This window comes from Canis lupus, chromosome 19 (genome assembly GCF_003254725.2).
Source record: "Canis lupus dingo isolate Sandy chromosome 19, ASM325472v2, whole genome shotgun sequence".
In the NCBI taxonomy this organism is placed as follows: Eukaryota; Metazoa; Chordata; class Mammalia; order Carnivora; family Canidae; genus Canis; species Canis lupus.
Genome location: NC_064261.1, coordinates 41,421,414 through 41,435,979, shown reverse-complemented (window position 1 = coordinate 41,435,979; position 14,566 = coordinate 41,421,414). Strand labels below are relative to the sequence as shown.

At 39.6% G+C, this 14,566-nt stretch overlaps 1 long non-coding RNA gene across 1 annotated transcript in view; it reads left to right on the top strand.

Moving 5' to 3' along the window:
- LOC125753026 (uncharacterized) overlaps positions 1-13,404 on the top strand; it is a 50,051-nt gene extending 36,647 nt beyond the window's left edge. The window contains exon 4 of the long non-coding RNA XR_007403839.1: positions 13,025-13,404. This is a non-coding gene — a long non-coding RNA (uncharacterized LOC125753026). The remainder of the gene's footprint in view (positions 1-13,024) is intronic.
- Positions 13,405-14,566: the final 1,162 nt, after the last annotated feature.

Genomic DNA, 14,566 nt, shown 5'->3' with positions numbered 1-14,566 from the left:
TATTATAATTTTAGTGTATTTCCTTTTCTTCTTGTTTTAGGGATATTTACACATCATACGTTTGGGCCACCTGGGTGGCTCAGTCAGTTAAGCATGTGCCTTTGGCTCACATCATGATCTTGGGGGCTCATGTAATGATCTTGGGGTTGGGAGTCCAGCCCTGCATCAGGCTCCCTGTTCAGCTGGAGTCTGCTTCTCTCTCTCCTTCTGCCTGCTGCTCTCCACCTCCCCTCACTCATGCTCCTGCTCTCTCTCTCTTAAATAACTAAATACAATATTTAAAAAATAAAAAATACATTTAGCCTATAATTATTTTTTTCATGTCTCATAAAAGTTGTGATTATATTAAATCATATAATATATATCATGTTGGGGCACCCGGGTGGCTCAGTGGTTGAGCATCTGCCTTTGGCTCACATTGTGATCCTGGGGTCCTAGGGTCAAGTCCTGCATCTCCCTCTGCCTATGCGGAGCCTGCTTCTCCCTCTGCCTATGTCTCTGCCTCTCACTCTCTCTGTCTCTCATGGATAAATAAATACAATCTTTATATATATAATCTTTATATATATAGTTATAATTATATATTTTATCATTCATAGCGTTTTTGGTAATGTTGATCAATTACTATCTTGAGTGAATTATATTCAGAAAATATGCTAGAGCTATTCAAAGCTTAATAACAAAAATTCTGGACTAAAGTGTATCTGGGGGGAGTCTACATCCAAAACATGGGGCATACATGCACATACATATATTCCACCTTTCTCCTGGAGCAATGAGGTTATTAAAATATAACTTGTATTCCTGAGTTTACCATGATTTCTGTGTCCCTTTCACTAAGGATAAACTACAATGAGGAAGAAGAGAAGTTTATACCTGAAATATCAGACTGTGTTGGTTGGCAGAGAATATTCTTACAGACTAGCACCACCTCTGCCTCTCATTGTCTGTGATGAGTTATCCAAGAATTTAGAGTTTGTGTTGCTCCAGGTATTCAGGTCATTCTGGTAAGACATGTTTGCTCAATAAACTATATACAGAGACCCCCTGAAGAAAATATGCCTGTCTTTAGTTACATTTCATTATGGTTTTGCTTTCAGTTAGCCAGTCACGTATATAAGTGGTCCTAAGTGTATCAAGATCTATTCTGGCTGACAAGGCGGCCCCCAACAGTTTGGGAACCACCGGGCATTCAAAGTCTCTGAAATTGCTCCATGGCCTGCAGGCAGTACCTTTCCAGGGTGCGCTGGTCTCATGGAAGCTCCTCAGAGCACGAGGCAGGCTGCTCTGTATCTCTTCTCTCCTTAAGTCAGAGAAGGCAAACTCATATGCACATCCTCCCAGGAGAGTGCCTAAGTATTACAAAATGCTAACATTGACCACAAAGAAAGAGGTCATCTTTTTTTTTTTTTTAAATCAGTTTTTTTTTAATTTTATTTATTTATTCATGCGAGACACAGAGAGAAACACAGGCAGAGGGAGAAGCAGGCTACATGCAAGGGGCCAGACGCACGACTCGATCCCGGGACTCCAGGATCGCACCCTGGGCTGAAGGCAGGCACCAAACCGCTGAGCCACCCAGGGATCCCGAGAGAGGTCATCTTGAACAAAATGGACTTGGATTTCCAATCAGCAGCTGAATTTCCAGGAATTTCCCTATTACTTGACACTCTTGTTATCCACAGATATGGAGAGTCTGGACTTGGGAATGGGGAGCATGGGGGTTCCCCCCTCTCAAACTCCCTACTTCCAGGGAGGGGCTGCCTACCACTTCCCCCAGCCCTGCCCTCTGGCCTGGTCCTTCTGACCTCCTCCCCAGGAGGTAAAAGCTTGAGCTCACCTGCTGGGAAAGATTAGAAGTGAGGAAAAGCTGGGTAGATGGTTGAGGCCTGTTGCTTCTCATATCTAGTCCTAATTTGCATTAGCACTCAGTTTCACATCACTGTCTTTAGATAATTTTTAAGTAGAAAAGAGAAACTCCGCCCCTCTTCAGTTTTGAACCTGAGATTATTATAAATAATTTGGTTTATAATATAATTCAATTATTATAAATAATTGCTATTCATCAATCACATTAGGATTTTCTGAAAATCACTCACCTGTTGTCATGTATCTGGCAGGCATACACTAAGATATTGTTGTAAAATATACTTAGAGGTATTTCATGCCAGACACAATGATTGCAGTTCCTTTCAACTTCAGTCCACAGCATGGGACCTCTTCTGAAAGTGCATATTCAAAAGTGATTTTGTTCATTACCGCCTGAAGCATTAACTTCCTTTCTTCTCATTCCTGGAAAGAATTATATTTTTTTCCTCCCTCCAGAATTTTATAATTACTGTGGAGGGAAGAAAAACTAAATGATGCTACATTTGCTGAGTGCAAATCTTTCAAAACTTCACAGGTAAAGTTGCCACAAAACACTTTTTTTTTTTTTTTTTTCCAGAATGGTTCTTACCACTGCTTTAATGAAAGAATTAGCTCAAGACTTGCTGTCTTGATGTGAAATTATGCTCTTCTTACAACACCTTTCTGTCTGTGATTAAAATTTATAATCTTTGTGTCCTCATTTAGCTTTATTACCTACTCTCTATAAGATATATTTAAGCTGATGTGAATTTTCTTTCCCTACCTCATTTCCCTCTTAAGATCTTTAAATTGTTTTCATTTACTGAAACAAGTTTAAAAGTCTAACACACAAGGAGAAATTAAGGAAATACAACAGAATCATCAAATCACAACCCAACGCCTATTTACTGCGTGATTACTAAGTGCTAACTAAGCACTGTGCTAAGTGCTACCCATCCTTTCCTTCATTTCTCATAACACTGTCTGAGCTAGGGATGATGAGATGCTCATTTCGCTGGTGGGGAAACAGAGCTGGCAAGGTTGTGCATTTTCCTAATATCACAGAAGGTAGTGGCCTGTTAGAAGGCAGGTCTGTCTGGCTTCACATCCTGAGGGCTTAATCCTTAGGCTTTACTGTCTCATGTGTTCCGTGGCCAAGAGCGAGATAACCCACTTGGACTCAGTCGTGCCTTCTCCTTGGTACTGAATGGCTGCATGGACTCCTGTTTGTCTTCTAGATAAAACTTCATGTATCCTGAACCACTCTCAATAGCCTTGCTTTTCTGAATACTAAGAGCCCTCCAAGTCTATGTTCTCTCTAGATTATTTTATCCAATGTCATAACTTGTATTACCTTAGTGCTGATTGTTTCCAGATTAACACCTCCAGTTGTGACTGATGCTAACACTTCAGATTCAGATCTCTCACTGCTGAATTAGCGCCTCCACTGGGATATCTGGAAGACATCTAGAATTTATGTCCAAACAGGAGACTTGACTGCTTCCTGTCCCAGATCCGATGCTTCCCATCACTTCCATCGCTTAATAGAAATATTGTCTCTGATCACCCAGTTGCTCAGGCCCTAAATTTAGAAGGCAGCCTGGATTCCCAATTTCTCACTCACCCTACATCCAATCCATTGATGAAGCCTGTCAGCTTTATCCACACGAGCTGTCCTAAAGCCAGTTTGGGTGTCTCCCATACCTACTGTGCCACACTCTGCATCCATGATCTCTTTCCTAAAGCACTACAGGACCTTCCCACTGGTCTCCCTACTTCCATTATTGTTTCTTTACCACCCCAACTCTAGCCTATTTTTCTTTTTTTTTTTTTTAAGATTTTTATTTATTCATTCATGAGAGACACAGAGAGAGAGAGAGGGGCAGAGACACAGGCAGAGGGAGAAGCAGGCTCCATGCAGGGAGCCCGATGTAGGACTCGATCCCGGGACTCCAGGATCATGCCCTGGGCAGAAGGCAGGTGCTAAACTGCTGAGCCACCCAGGGATCCCCTAGCCTGTTTTTCAAACAGGAGCCACATTGAGTTTTTAAAAAACATTTATCAATTGCATCATTTTTTTGCTCAAATTTTTGCAATGGATGTTCCTCATATGTGCAACAAATCCAGAGTTGTCACTCCTGTCTACCAGCCCCAGGTGCTTTGGGTCCTGGTTGTCTTTAGGATTCACCCCCTATCACTTTTCCTTCATTCACTTTATCACTTGTGCACTACTTTTCTTGCTATTTATTGAATTCTTCTAGCTTTTGCTGCCTTAGGGCCTCTGATTGGCTCTTCCCTCTTCCTCCAGAGGCTGGTGTGGGTGTTTAGTCATTTCTGTCCTTTCGGAGCCATCTCTCTGACTCAGGTCCTCCCTGCCACGCACTCACTCACTGTGTCCCTCTGTCTTCAACCAGGCCTTACTCTCTCCGAGTCCTTATACAACTTAACCCTATACTGAACCTGGTTACTCTCTTTTTTTTTTTTTTTTTTTTATTGGTGTTCAATTTACTAACATACAGAATAACACCCAGTGCCCGTCACCCATTCACTCCCACCCCCCGCCCTCCTCCCCTTCTACCACCCCTAGTTCGTTTCCCAGAGTTAGCAGTCTTTACGTTCTGTCTCCCTTTCTGATATTTCCCACCCATTTCTTCTCCCTTCCCTTATTTTCCCTTTCACTATTATTTATATTCCCCAAATGAATGAGAACATATAATGTTTGTCCTTCTCCGACTGACTTACTTCACTCAGCATAATACCCTCCAGTTCCATCCACGTCGAAGCAAATGGTGGGTATTTGTCATTTCTAATAGCTGAGTAATATTCCATTGTATACATAAACCACATCTTCTTTATCCATTCATCTTTCGTTGGACACCGAGGCTCCTTCCACAGTTTGGCTATAGTGGCCATTGCTGCTAGAAACATCGGGGTGCAGGTGTCCCGGCGTTTCATTGCATTTGTATCTTTGGGGTAAATCCCCAACAGTGCAATTGCTGGGTCGTAGGGCAGGTATATTTTTAACTGTTTGAGGAACCTCCACACAGTTTTCCAGAGTGGCTGCACCAGTTCACATTCCCACCAACAGTGTAAGAGGGTTCCCTTTTCTCCGCATCCTCTCCAACATTTGTTGTTTCCTGCCTTGTTAATTTTCCCCATTCTCACTGGTGTGAGGTAGTATCTCATTGTAGTTTTGATTTGTATTTCCCTGATGGCAAGTGATGCAGAGCATTTTCTCATATGAATGTTGGCCATGTCTATGTCTTCCTCTGTGAGATTTCTGTTCATGTCTTTTGCCCTTTTCATGATTGGATTGTTTGTTTCTTTGGTGTTGAGTTTAATAAGTTCTTTATAGATCTTGGAAACTAGCCCTTTATCTGATATGTCATTTGCAAATATCTTCTCCCATTCTGTAGGTTGTCTTTGAGTTTTGTTGACTGTATCCTTTGCTGTGCAAAAGCTTCTTATCTTGATGAAGTCCCAATAGTTCATTTTTGCTTTTGTTTCTTTTGCCTTCGTGGATGTATCTTGCAAGAAGTTACTATGGCCGAGTTCAAAAAGGGTGTTGCCTGTGTTCTTCTCTAGGATTTTGATGGAATCTTGTCTCACATTTAGATCTTTCATCCATTTTGAGTTTATCTTTGTGTATGGTGAAAGAGAGTGGTCTAGTTTCATTCTTCTGCATGTGGATGTCCAATTTTCCCAGCACCATTTATTGAAGAGACTGTCTTTCTTCCAGTGGATAGTCTTTCCTCCTTTTTCGAATATTTGTTGACCATAAAGTTGAGGGTCCACTTCTGGGTTCTCTATTCTGTTCCATTGATCTACGTGTCTGTTTTTGTGCCAGTACCACACTGTCTTGATGACCAAAGCTTGGTAGTACAACCTGAAATCTGGCATTGTGATGCCCCCAGCTATGGTTTTCTTTTTTAAAATTCCCCTGGCTATTCGGGGTCTTTTCTGATTCCACACAAATCTTAAAATAATTTGTTCTAACTCTCTGAAGAAAGTCCATGGTATTTTGATAGGGATTGCATTAAACGTGTAAATCGCCTTGGGTAACACTGACATTTTCACAATATTAATTCTGCCAATCCATGAGCATGGAATATTTTTCCATCTCTTTGTGTCTTCTTCAATTTCTTTCAGAAGTGTTCTATAGTTTTTAGGGTATAGATCCTTTACCTCTCTGGTTAGGTTACTCTCTATTTTCCTCACTAGAATACAAACTCCATTCTATTCCATCGGTGTAGAGATTCTATTTGCTCACCCTCATATCCCCAAATGTTTTAAAATGTGCCTGACACACAGTACATTTTCAAGGTAAATATTAAATAAAAGATTGTTTAGATTTATTTTTCTCAAATAAGTTTTTATACATACAGTCTGAATTGTGGGATTATGCTGAGCACAATAGGCTTCTCTTTAAGATTTTCAGAATTTCTTAGAAACACAAGTTATGCTTTCTGCTAGAAAGGAATGGAAAAGTATGACAAGAGAGCATGGAAGACTGACGCTGACCATGGTCTTAATCTCTTTTTGTTGTTTTCTTATATAAATAACAGACATTTTATGTCTCATAGTTCTGGGGGCTACAAGTCTGAGATGTGAGTGTCTGCATGGATGGGTGAAGGCTTTCTCCTGAGTTATAGACTTCTTGCTGTGTCCTCACACTGGTGAAATGGACCGGTGAGATCTCTGGGCCTCTCTATCTCTATTTTCCTTTTTCCTTCTTTTTTTAAATTATAGTTGATACACAGTGTTACATTATCTTCAGCTGTGCAACATCATGATCCAACAGCTATATCCCTTATGTTGTGCTGACCACATGTATAGCTACCATATGTCACCATACAGCATTCTTACAATAGCATTGACTATGTTATTTATGCTGTACCTTTCATCCCAGTTACTTACTGATTTTATAACTGGAAGCCTGTATCTCTCACTCCTCTTCACCCATTTTTCCCATCCCTCCATCCCCCTGGCAATCCTCAGTGTGTTTCATGTATTTATGCGTCTGTTTCTGCTTTTGTTTGCTTGTCTGTTACTGAGATCTCACCTATAAGTGAAATAAGATGGTATTTGTCTTTCTCTGTCTGACTTATTTCACTTAGCATAATGCCCTATACATGTTAACATGAATGGTAAGATCTCATTCTTTTTTATGGCTAAATAATATTCTATTGCCTACATATACCACATCTTCTTTATCCATTTATCTATCAATGGATACTTAGGTTGCTTCCATATCTTCTTGGCAATTGTAAATAATGCTACAATAAACATAGGGGTGCATATATCTTTTAGAATTAGTGTTTTTGTTTATATTGGGTAAGTATACCCAATATTGGGATTACAGGAGCATATAGTATTTCTATTTTAAAATATTTGAAAAATTTCTATTCTGTTTTCCACAACAGCCACACCAATTTACATTCCCACCCAGAGGGTTCCATTTTTCTCCACTTTCATACAAACACTTATTATTTCAGGTCCTTTTGATATCTGCCATTTTAACAGGTGTGAGGTGAACTCTCTCACTGTGGTTTTGATTTGCATTATCCTGATGATCAGTGATGTTGAATTTCTTTTCATGTGTCTGTTCGCTATCCGTAGGTCTTCTTTGGAAAAATGTCTATTCAAGTCCCCTTTCTATTTTTAATTGGATTATTTGTGGTTTTTGTTTTGTTTTGGTATGGAGATGAACGAGTTCTTTATATATTTTGGATATTAACCCCTTATCAAATACATAATTTGCAAATATCTTTCCTCATTCACTAGATGCTCTCTTGTTTTGCTGATAGTTTCTTTCATTGTGCAAAACCTTTTGATTTTTTAGTGCCAATAATTTATTTTTGCTTTTGTTTCCCTTGCCTGAGGAGACATATTTATAAAAATATTGCTAAAGGCTGATGTCAAATAGATTACGGCCTATGGGGTTTTTTGTTTGTTTATTTTTAAGAAGTTTTAGGATTTCAAATCTCACATTTAGTTAGGTCTTTAATCCATTTTGAGTTTCTCTTTGTGTATGGTATAAGAAAGTAGTCCAGTTTCATTCTTTTGCAGATAGATGCCCATTTTTCCCAGCACCGTTTATTGAACAGTCTTTCTCCCATTTTATATTCTTGCCTCTATTGTTGTAGATTAATTAACCATATAAGTATAAGGTTATTTCTGGGCTCTCTTTTCTCCTCTCTTGATTTATGTATCTGTTTTCATGCCAGTACCATATTGTTTTGATTATTACAACTTTGAAGTAGTGTATCTTGAAAACTGTAATTGTGATACCCCCAGCTTTGTTTTTTCTCAAGCTTGCTTTGGCTCTTCGGGATCTTCTGTGGTTCCAAACAAATTTTAGGATTATTTGTCTTAGTCTTATGAAAAATACTACTAGAACTTTGATAGGGATTGCATTAAACCTGTAGATTGCTTTGGGCAGTATGGACATTTTAGCAATATTACTTCTTGCAATCTGTGCGTATGGAATATCTTTTCACTTGTGTCATTTTTAATTTCTTCTATCAACATTTTATAGTTTTTGAAGTATAGGTCTTTCACCTCCTTATTAAAAGTATATTCCTAGGTATTTTATTTTTTTTTTTTTGGTGCACTTACAAATACAATGGTTTCCTTAATTTCTCTTTCTGCTACTTCATTTTTAATGTATAGAAATGTAACAGATTTCTGTATATTAATTTTAGATCCTGCAACCTTACTGAATTCATTTATTATTTCTAATAGTGTTTTGGTGGATGTCATTTGTCATTTCTTCCCTACCAATTTGGATGCCTTTTAAAATTGACCTTTAATCTTTGATATTTTAATTATTATGTGTCATAGTGTAGACTTTCTTGAGTTCATCTTGTTTGGAACTTTCTGTGATTTCTGAACCTGGACGTCTGTTTCCTTTCCCAGGTTAGGGATGCTTTCAGGTATTATCTTGGTGTTGTCCAAAAGATCTCTATTTTTTTTTCTTTTAAATGATTTAATTTTTGGAGCACCTGGGTGGCTCGGTGGTTAAGCATCTACCTTTGGCTCAGGTCGTGATCCTGGGATACTGGGATTAAGTCCCACCTCAGGCTCCCCAGAGGGAGCCTGCTTCTCCCTCTGTCTATGTCTCTGCGTCTCTCATGAATAAGTAATCTCTATACCCAACATGTGGCTCAAACTCATAGCCCCCAGATCAAGAGTTACATACTCTACCAATGGAGCTAGCCAGGCACCCCTATCTAAAAGATCTCAATCTATATTTTTTTAAACTCTTTTTTTTTCCCTGTTTAACTTGGATGCATTTCATTACCCTGTCTTCCAGATCACTGACCTGTTCTCCTACATCCTCAAATCTATCATTGGTTGCCTCTAGTGTATTTTTCATTTAAGTTTTTGTATTCTTCAACAATGATTGGTTCTTTTGTTCATTCTCTCTCTCTCTCTCTCTCTCTCTCTCTTTTTTTGAAGTTCTTTCTAAGTTCATCCATGCTTCTCTCTAGTCCAGCAATTGGACTGTTTATCAAGTCAATCGGTTTTCTCCATTTCATTTAATTCTTTTTCTGAGGTTTTGTCCAGATCTCCATTATGTTTGGGACATATTCCTCTGTCTCTTATTTTGCTCAATTGTGTTTATTTCTTTAAATTAGGCAGAACATGGGCACCTGGGTGGTGCAGTTGGTTGAGTGACTGACTCTTGGTTTCGGCTTGGGTCATGATCTCGGGGTCATGGGATGGACCTCCACATCAGGCTCCATGCTCAGTACAGAGTCTGTTTGGGATTCTCTCCCTCTCCCTCCCACTCTGCCCCTCACACTGCTTGTGTGCTCACATGCATGCACATGTGCTCTCTCTCTCAAATAAATAAATAAATAAATAAATAAATAAATAAATAAAAATATTTTTAAAAATAGAAATAAGTAAATAGGCAGAACAACTACTTCTCCTAAACTGAAGAAATGGTCTTGTATTGGGGATCCCCTATGTAGACTGTGTCTGTCTGGTGATTTTGGCTGGTTGATTGGAATCATGGTTGGCATGGCCTGGTGATCCCAGGGCACTGTGTGCTGGGGTTGCCCTGGTGGGATGGCTGGAGCTGAAGTGGGCATTGGCTGGTGTGGTCTTGGGCTCTCTGCATGGAGGGTGCCTTGGGAGGACAGCTGAAGCTAAAGTAGGTACAAGCTAGTGGTCTTGGGGTGCCCCACATAGAAGACACTCTGACAAAACAGCCGAAACTAAAGTGGGTGCAAGTTGTAGTATCCTGGGATGCTCACTGCAGTCAACCTGGCAGGGTGGTTGGAACTGAGGTCAGAATGGCTTGGGAGGTCCTGGGGCACTCCCCAAGGAGGCGCCCTGTGGGGCAGCTAGAGCCAGAGCTACACTCAGGCTGGGGTGTCCTGGGGTTTTCACATGGGGCGTAACCTGACAGGAGTTAGAGCCATGGTGGACATGTGCCAGGGGGTCCTAGGCACTCACTTAAGGGATACCCTCATATAGCAGCTGGAGCCAGAGTGGTGTGGGCCTACAATGTTGCAGTGTGCTTTTCACCTGTGTCGCATTGGTGAGCTGGCTGGAATTGTAGGAAGCTCTGATCTAGTGTGTCCCAATGTGTGCAATGCCAGAGCTGCCTTGGTAGGATTGCTTGGGATGGTGTGAGCCAGGGGCTCAGGGTTTAGGGCGCACTGAGGGGATTGACTGGCCAGGGCACCAGACCCAACTCCTGATGGCACTATCATGGTGTAGGGGAATACAATTATGGCATTTGGCAACCCCTTTGGTCTGGACAGAGTTCTAGTAGCTCCCTCACCATTTGATGGGGTTCTAGGACTAGTTCCTTTACATTCTAGTTGCTCTTTTAAACCCTGTTTTTTTTTCTGTGCCTTAAGGCGGAGGAATCTGCTCTGAGTTCCTCAGTACTATCCCTCCCAATTGCAGTTCTCAGCATTGGGAGTGGGAGTTTCTTCTGTCTTTCTTGCCTTTATGTGATTTTTCTATCCTTTGTTATGCAGAAACTGTTCAGTTAGCCCGGAGTTCTTCCTCAGGATGAATTGCTCTATAAACAGGTGTAGATTTAGTACATATGTGGAGGAGGTGAGTTCAGGATCTTCCTATGTTGCCATCTTTTTTTTTTTTTTAAAGACTCTATTTATCCATTCATGAGAGAGAGAGAGAGGCAGGAGAGAGAGAGAGAGAGAGAGAGAGAGAGGCAGGCAGAGACACAGGCAGAGGGAGAAGCAGGCTCCATGCAGGGAGCCCAATGTGGGACTCGATCCTGGGACTCCACGACCACACCCTGGGCCAAAGGCAGGTGCCAAACCACTGAGCCACCCAGGGATCCCCCTTTGTTGCCATCTTGACCTGGAAGCTCTTAGTCTTCATTTTGAATATCAGCGTAATGGCTCTGTGATTGGAGGCTTTACTACCCTTTGTTAAGTACTACTGATTACATTGCCCATATTTTTCTCCATATCCCTATACTCTGTTCCATAAAATAAATTTCTTTCATAGTTTAGTTGTTTGTTGAGGTTTATTTATACCTCAAGAAGCAGTTAAATTTTACCCTCATAAATACAGTTATAATATTTTTTTTCTTCTCTTCAAATATATAGCTAATTATATACAATTTTCCTGGGGGATTTATGATATTATTACAATTTAGCTATTGAATGAGCTGGACTTGATGAGGTATAAGCAAAAAGTAGTACTTATTTTATCCACTAACTTTCTAATTCTCTCTTTTATATTTTTTTCCATATCTGTATGTTAGAGATTCCAGAATTTTTCTGGTCATGTTAAAGCACTAAATGTCTCATTTTCATTAATTAAAAGTCTTGTATAAAGCTGTTTAAATATTTACTTGAAAGTACCGAGTAAAATAGCTAAAATAATTTTAAAGAACAAAATTTGAACATTTGCATTATCAATATCAAACTTTACCATAAAGCTAAAGTAAGTCAGACAATATGGTATTAGATAAGTGTGGACATATAAAATAGTGAAATAGAATAGTCCAGAAACAGATCTGATATTTGACAAAGGCGCTACTATGACTCAGTGTGATAGAATGATCTTTTCAATAAAAGATGCTGGATCAATTGGATATCTACAAGGGAAAAAATTATTTTGATGTCTCTTCATACCTACACAAAGATTAGCTTGCTCTGGATCTGACACTTCAGCAAGGAATATAAAACAAAATAGCTTCTGGAAGAAAATATAGATTACTTTTGTGATCTTGGGATAGATAAAGATTTTCTAAACAGTACACAAAATGAATAGTCATAATTGTTAAAATAGAATGCTTTAAAAGTAAGAATCTCATATTCACCACTAAGAGAATAAAAAGCCAACCCATGCCCTGGGGAAGATATTGTGATTTTTGTATCTATAATTTATGTATCTAAGGATTTATATCATCAGTATATAAATAACTATAAGTACAGAAAACAAACTGCAATAAAAATGGTCAAAATGGCCAAAAGATTAGCACAGAGAATATACACAAGTGTGTGCACACACACATTTACAAAGCAATGATCAATATGCATAAAAAGAGTTCAACATCATCACTTATTGGGGAAATCCAATAATGTCCCACTACAAAATGGCTCAAATTTAGAAGACCATCAAATATAAAATTTTAAATGAGGAAGTAGAGCAACTGGAACTTTCCAACTCTGCCGATTGCAGTGTAAATTTTCACATCACTTGGAATTATTTGACAGCATCTGCTAATGTTAAATGTGGTCTTCAGTGACTCAGTAACTCTCCTGGGTAGGCAGCTAAGAGAAACATTTATACAAATATGTTCATAGCAGTTTTATTCATAATTGCCACAGCCTGGAAACAGCTTGTCCACCAACAATAAAATGGATAAACTTGATGGTGATACATTCACACAATGGAAGTTATTACAACAACTAAAAAGCACCATTAACACACACAACATTCTGGATGACGCTCACAGACATATTATCAACAGAAAGAAGGCTAGATACAAAAGATTTTATACTATGATTCCATTTGTACAAAGTCAAAAAGAGTTAACCATCTAAAAGTGAGAGAGATCAGTTAATGGCTATTTACTCTGCAGATCTGAGTGGTGGTTATGTACAAGTAGAGATATATAAAAGTCATCCAGCTGTACACTTAGCATTTTCACTTTATGTGAATGATTTCTTCACAGGAAGAAGAAAAGCCAGTCCGGGCTAATGTAAAACTCCATTTCCAACTCCCTGCTTCACTACAGGCCTGACTGCCGAGAGGCAGAGGAGGTACTTGCACTTTCCATCTCTCTGTTTTCCTCTTGCTCCCAGTCACTAGCTGCACTCTGAGGTTAGGCATTGGAGTGAAAAAGGATTTGCAGAAAAGGCCAAGTCTCTCTGGCCTGGCACTTGTATGACAAATGTCCAAATTCTGGCCCTTTAATCTCTGGGATATGTGGAGGATGAAAAAAACCACACACACACAAAACCAGTTGCCTCTATCCTCTTAAATTCAGTGGACAGGGCTCTGCCCATTAAACTGGCAAGAGACAGATTAACTGGAGAAAAGGAAACCGTTTTTGCACACGGCCCCAATATACCCAGGAGAAACTCCGTGATGAATAACCACAAGGGATGGACAGAACCAACTTCGTAGGTGATGTGAAAACAAATATGATAAGGTTTATCTATGGAGGTGTAAGTGGTCTTTCTATCTCCTCAGAACTATAAAACTCCTTTGGAGACGAGATATAAAGTAGGTTTGTTCTATGTACTTTTGGGGGTAAATATGCCCTGAAGAGGAATTTATGGCAGCTTTATTTCACAGAAATTGCTGGCTTTAGTTAGGTAATGGATGCTCTAAAGAAAGCATGTATTATTATTATTATTATTATTATTATTATTATTAATTATTTTGCATCTGTTGACTCTTAAATGTCTTCAGCTTAAAATAATCATTATTCCAAAGTGGTATATTTTGGGAAGGCATAATCTGGTCCTCTTGGAAGTTATTGCCTATTCTTCACCAGTATCCCCATCCTGAAGGCACCTGCCACCGCACTAGTTGTTTGCAGGAGCAGTGTGCCCCCTGATGGACCACCTGAGTCACCTCACCCCATCAGGTTCCTCCTTTGGCCCTGGGGGCTTTTAAGATGACCCTGGTTCTGCTTCCTCTTACAAACTCTTTTTTTCCCAGGTGAAATTCCCACTCCTTTTGTCTTTCTAAACTCTAGAATTGCATACTCTTTCTATTATGTCCTTCAGTTTTTGCTCTGCAACCCAAACCACTTCAGCCAGCTTCTCACAGGTGGTTTTTGGCAAGATGCGCTCTAGGCGCTATCCAGTCAGAGTTCAGTGTCTTGCCAAGCTCTTCCAGCTGGTCTTTAAGTGCTGCTTTCACTTGTCTTGAGATAGTTGTGATGGAACTCTGGGAGAAAGGGAAGGAGCACAATTTTCTAATAATTCTCTTTAAGGAAAATGTCGTCAATCTCCTTTCCCCAATTTCTGGCCTCCTCTTTACAAATACTCTTACTTGGAGGTGGATAATGGGCTACTGATTGCAGAGCATCTTGGGAACCACCTATCAGGACAACCTGTTAGATGGATTTTCATATTCACCTATCACCCATTGTCCTTCTAATTGAATCTCAGGAAAGAATGAGACCGTTGGGAAAAATGCACTTAAATAATATCATATTTTAAATATATATATTGATTTACTTGTTTGTAAGCATAATTACTTC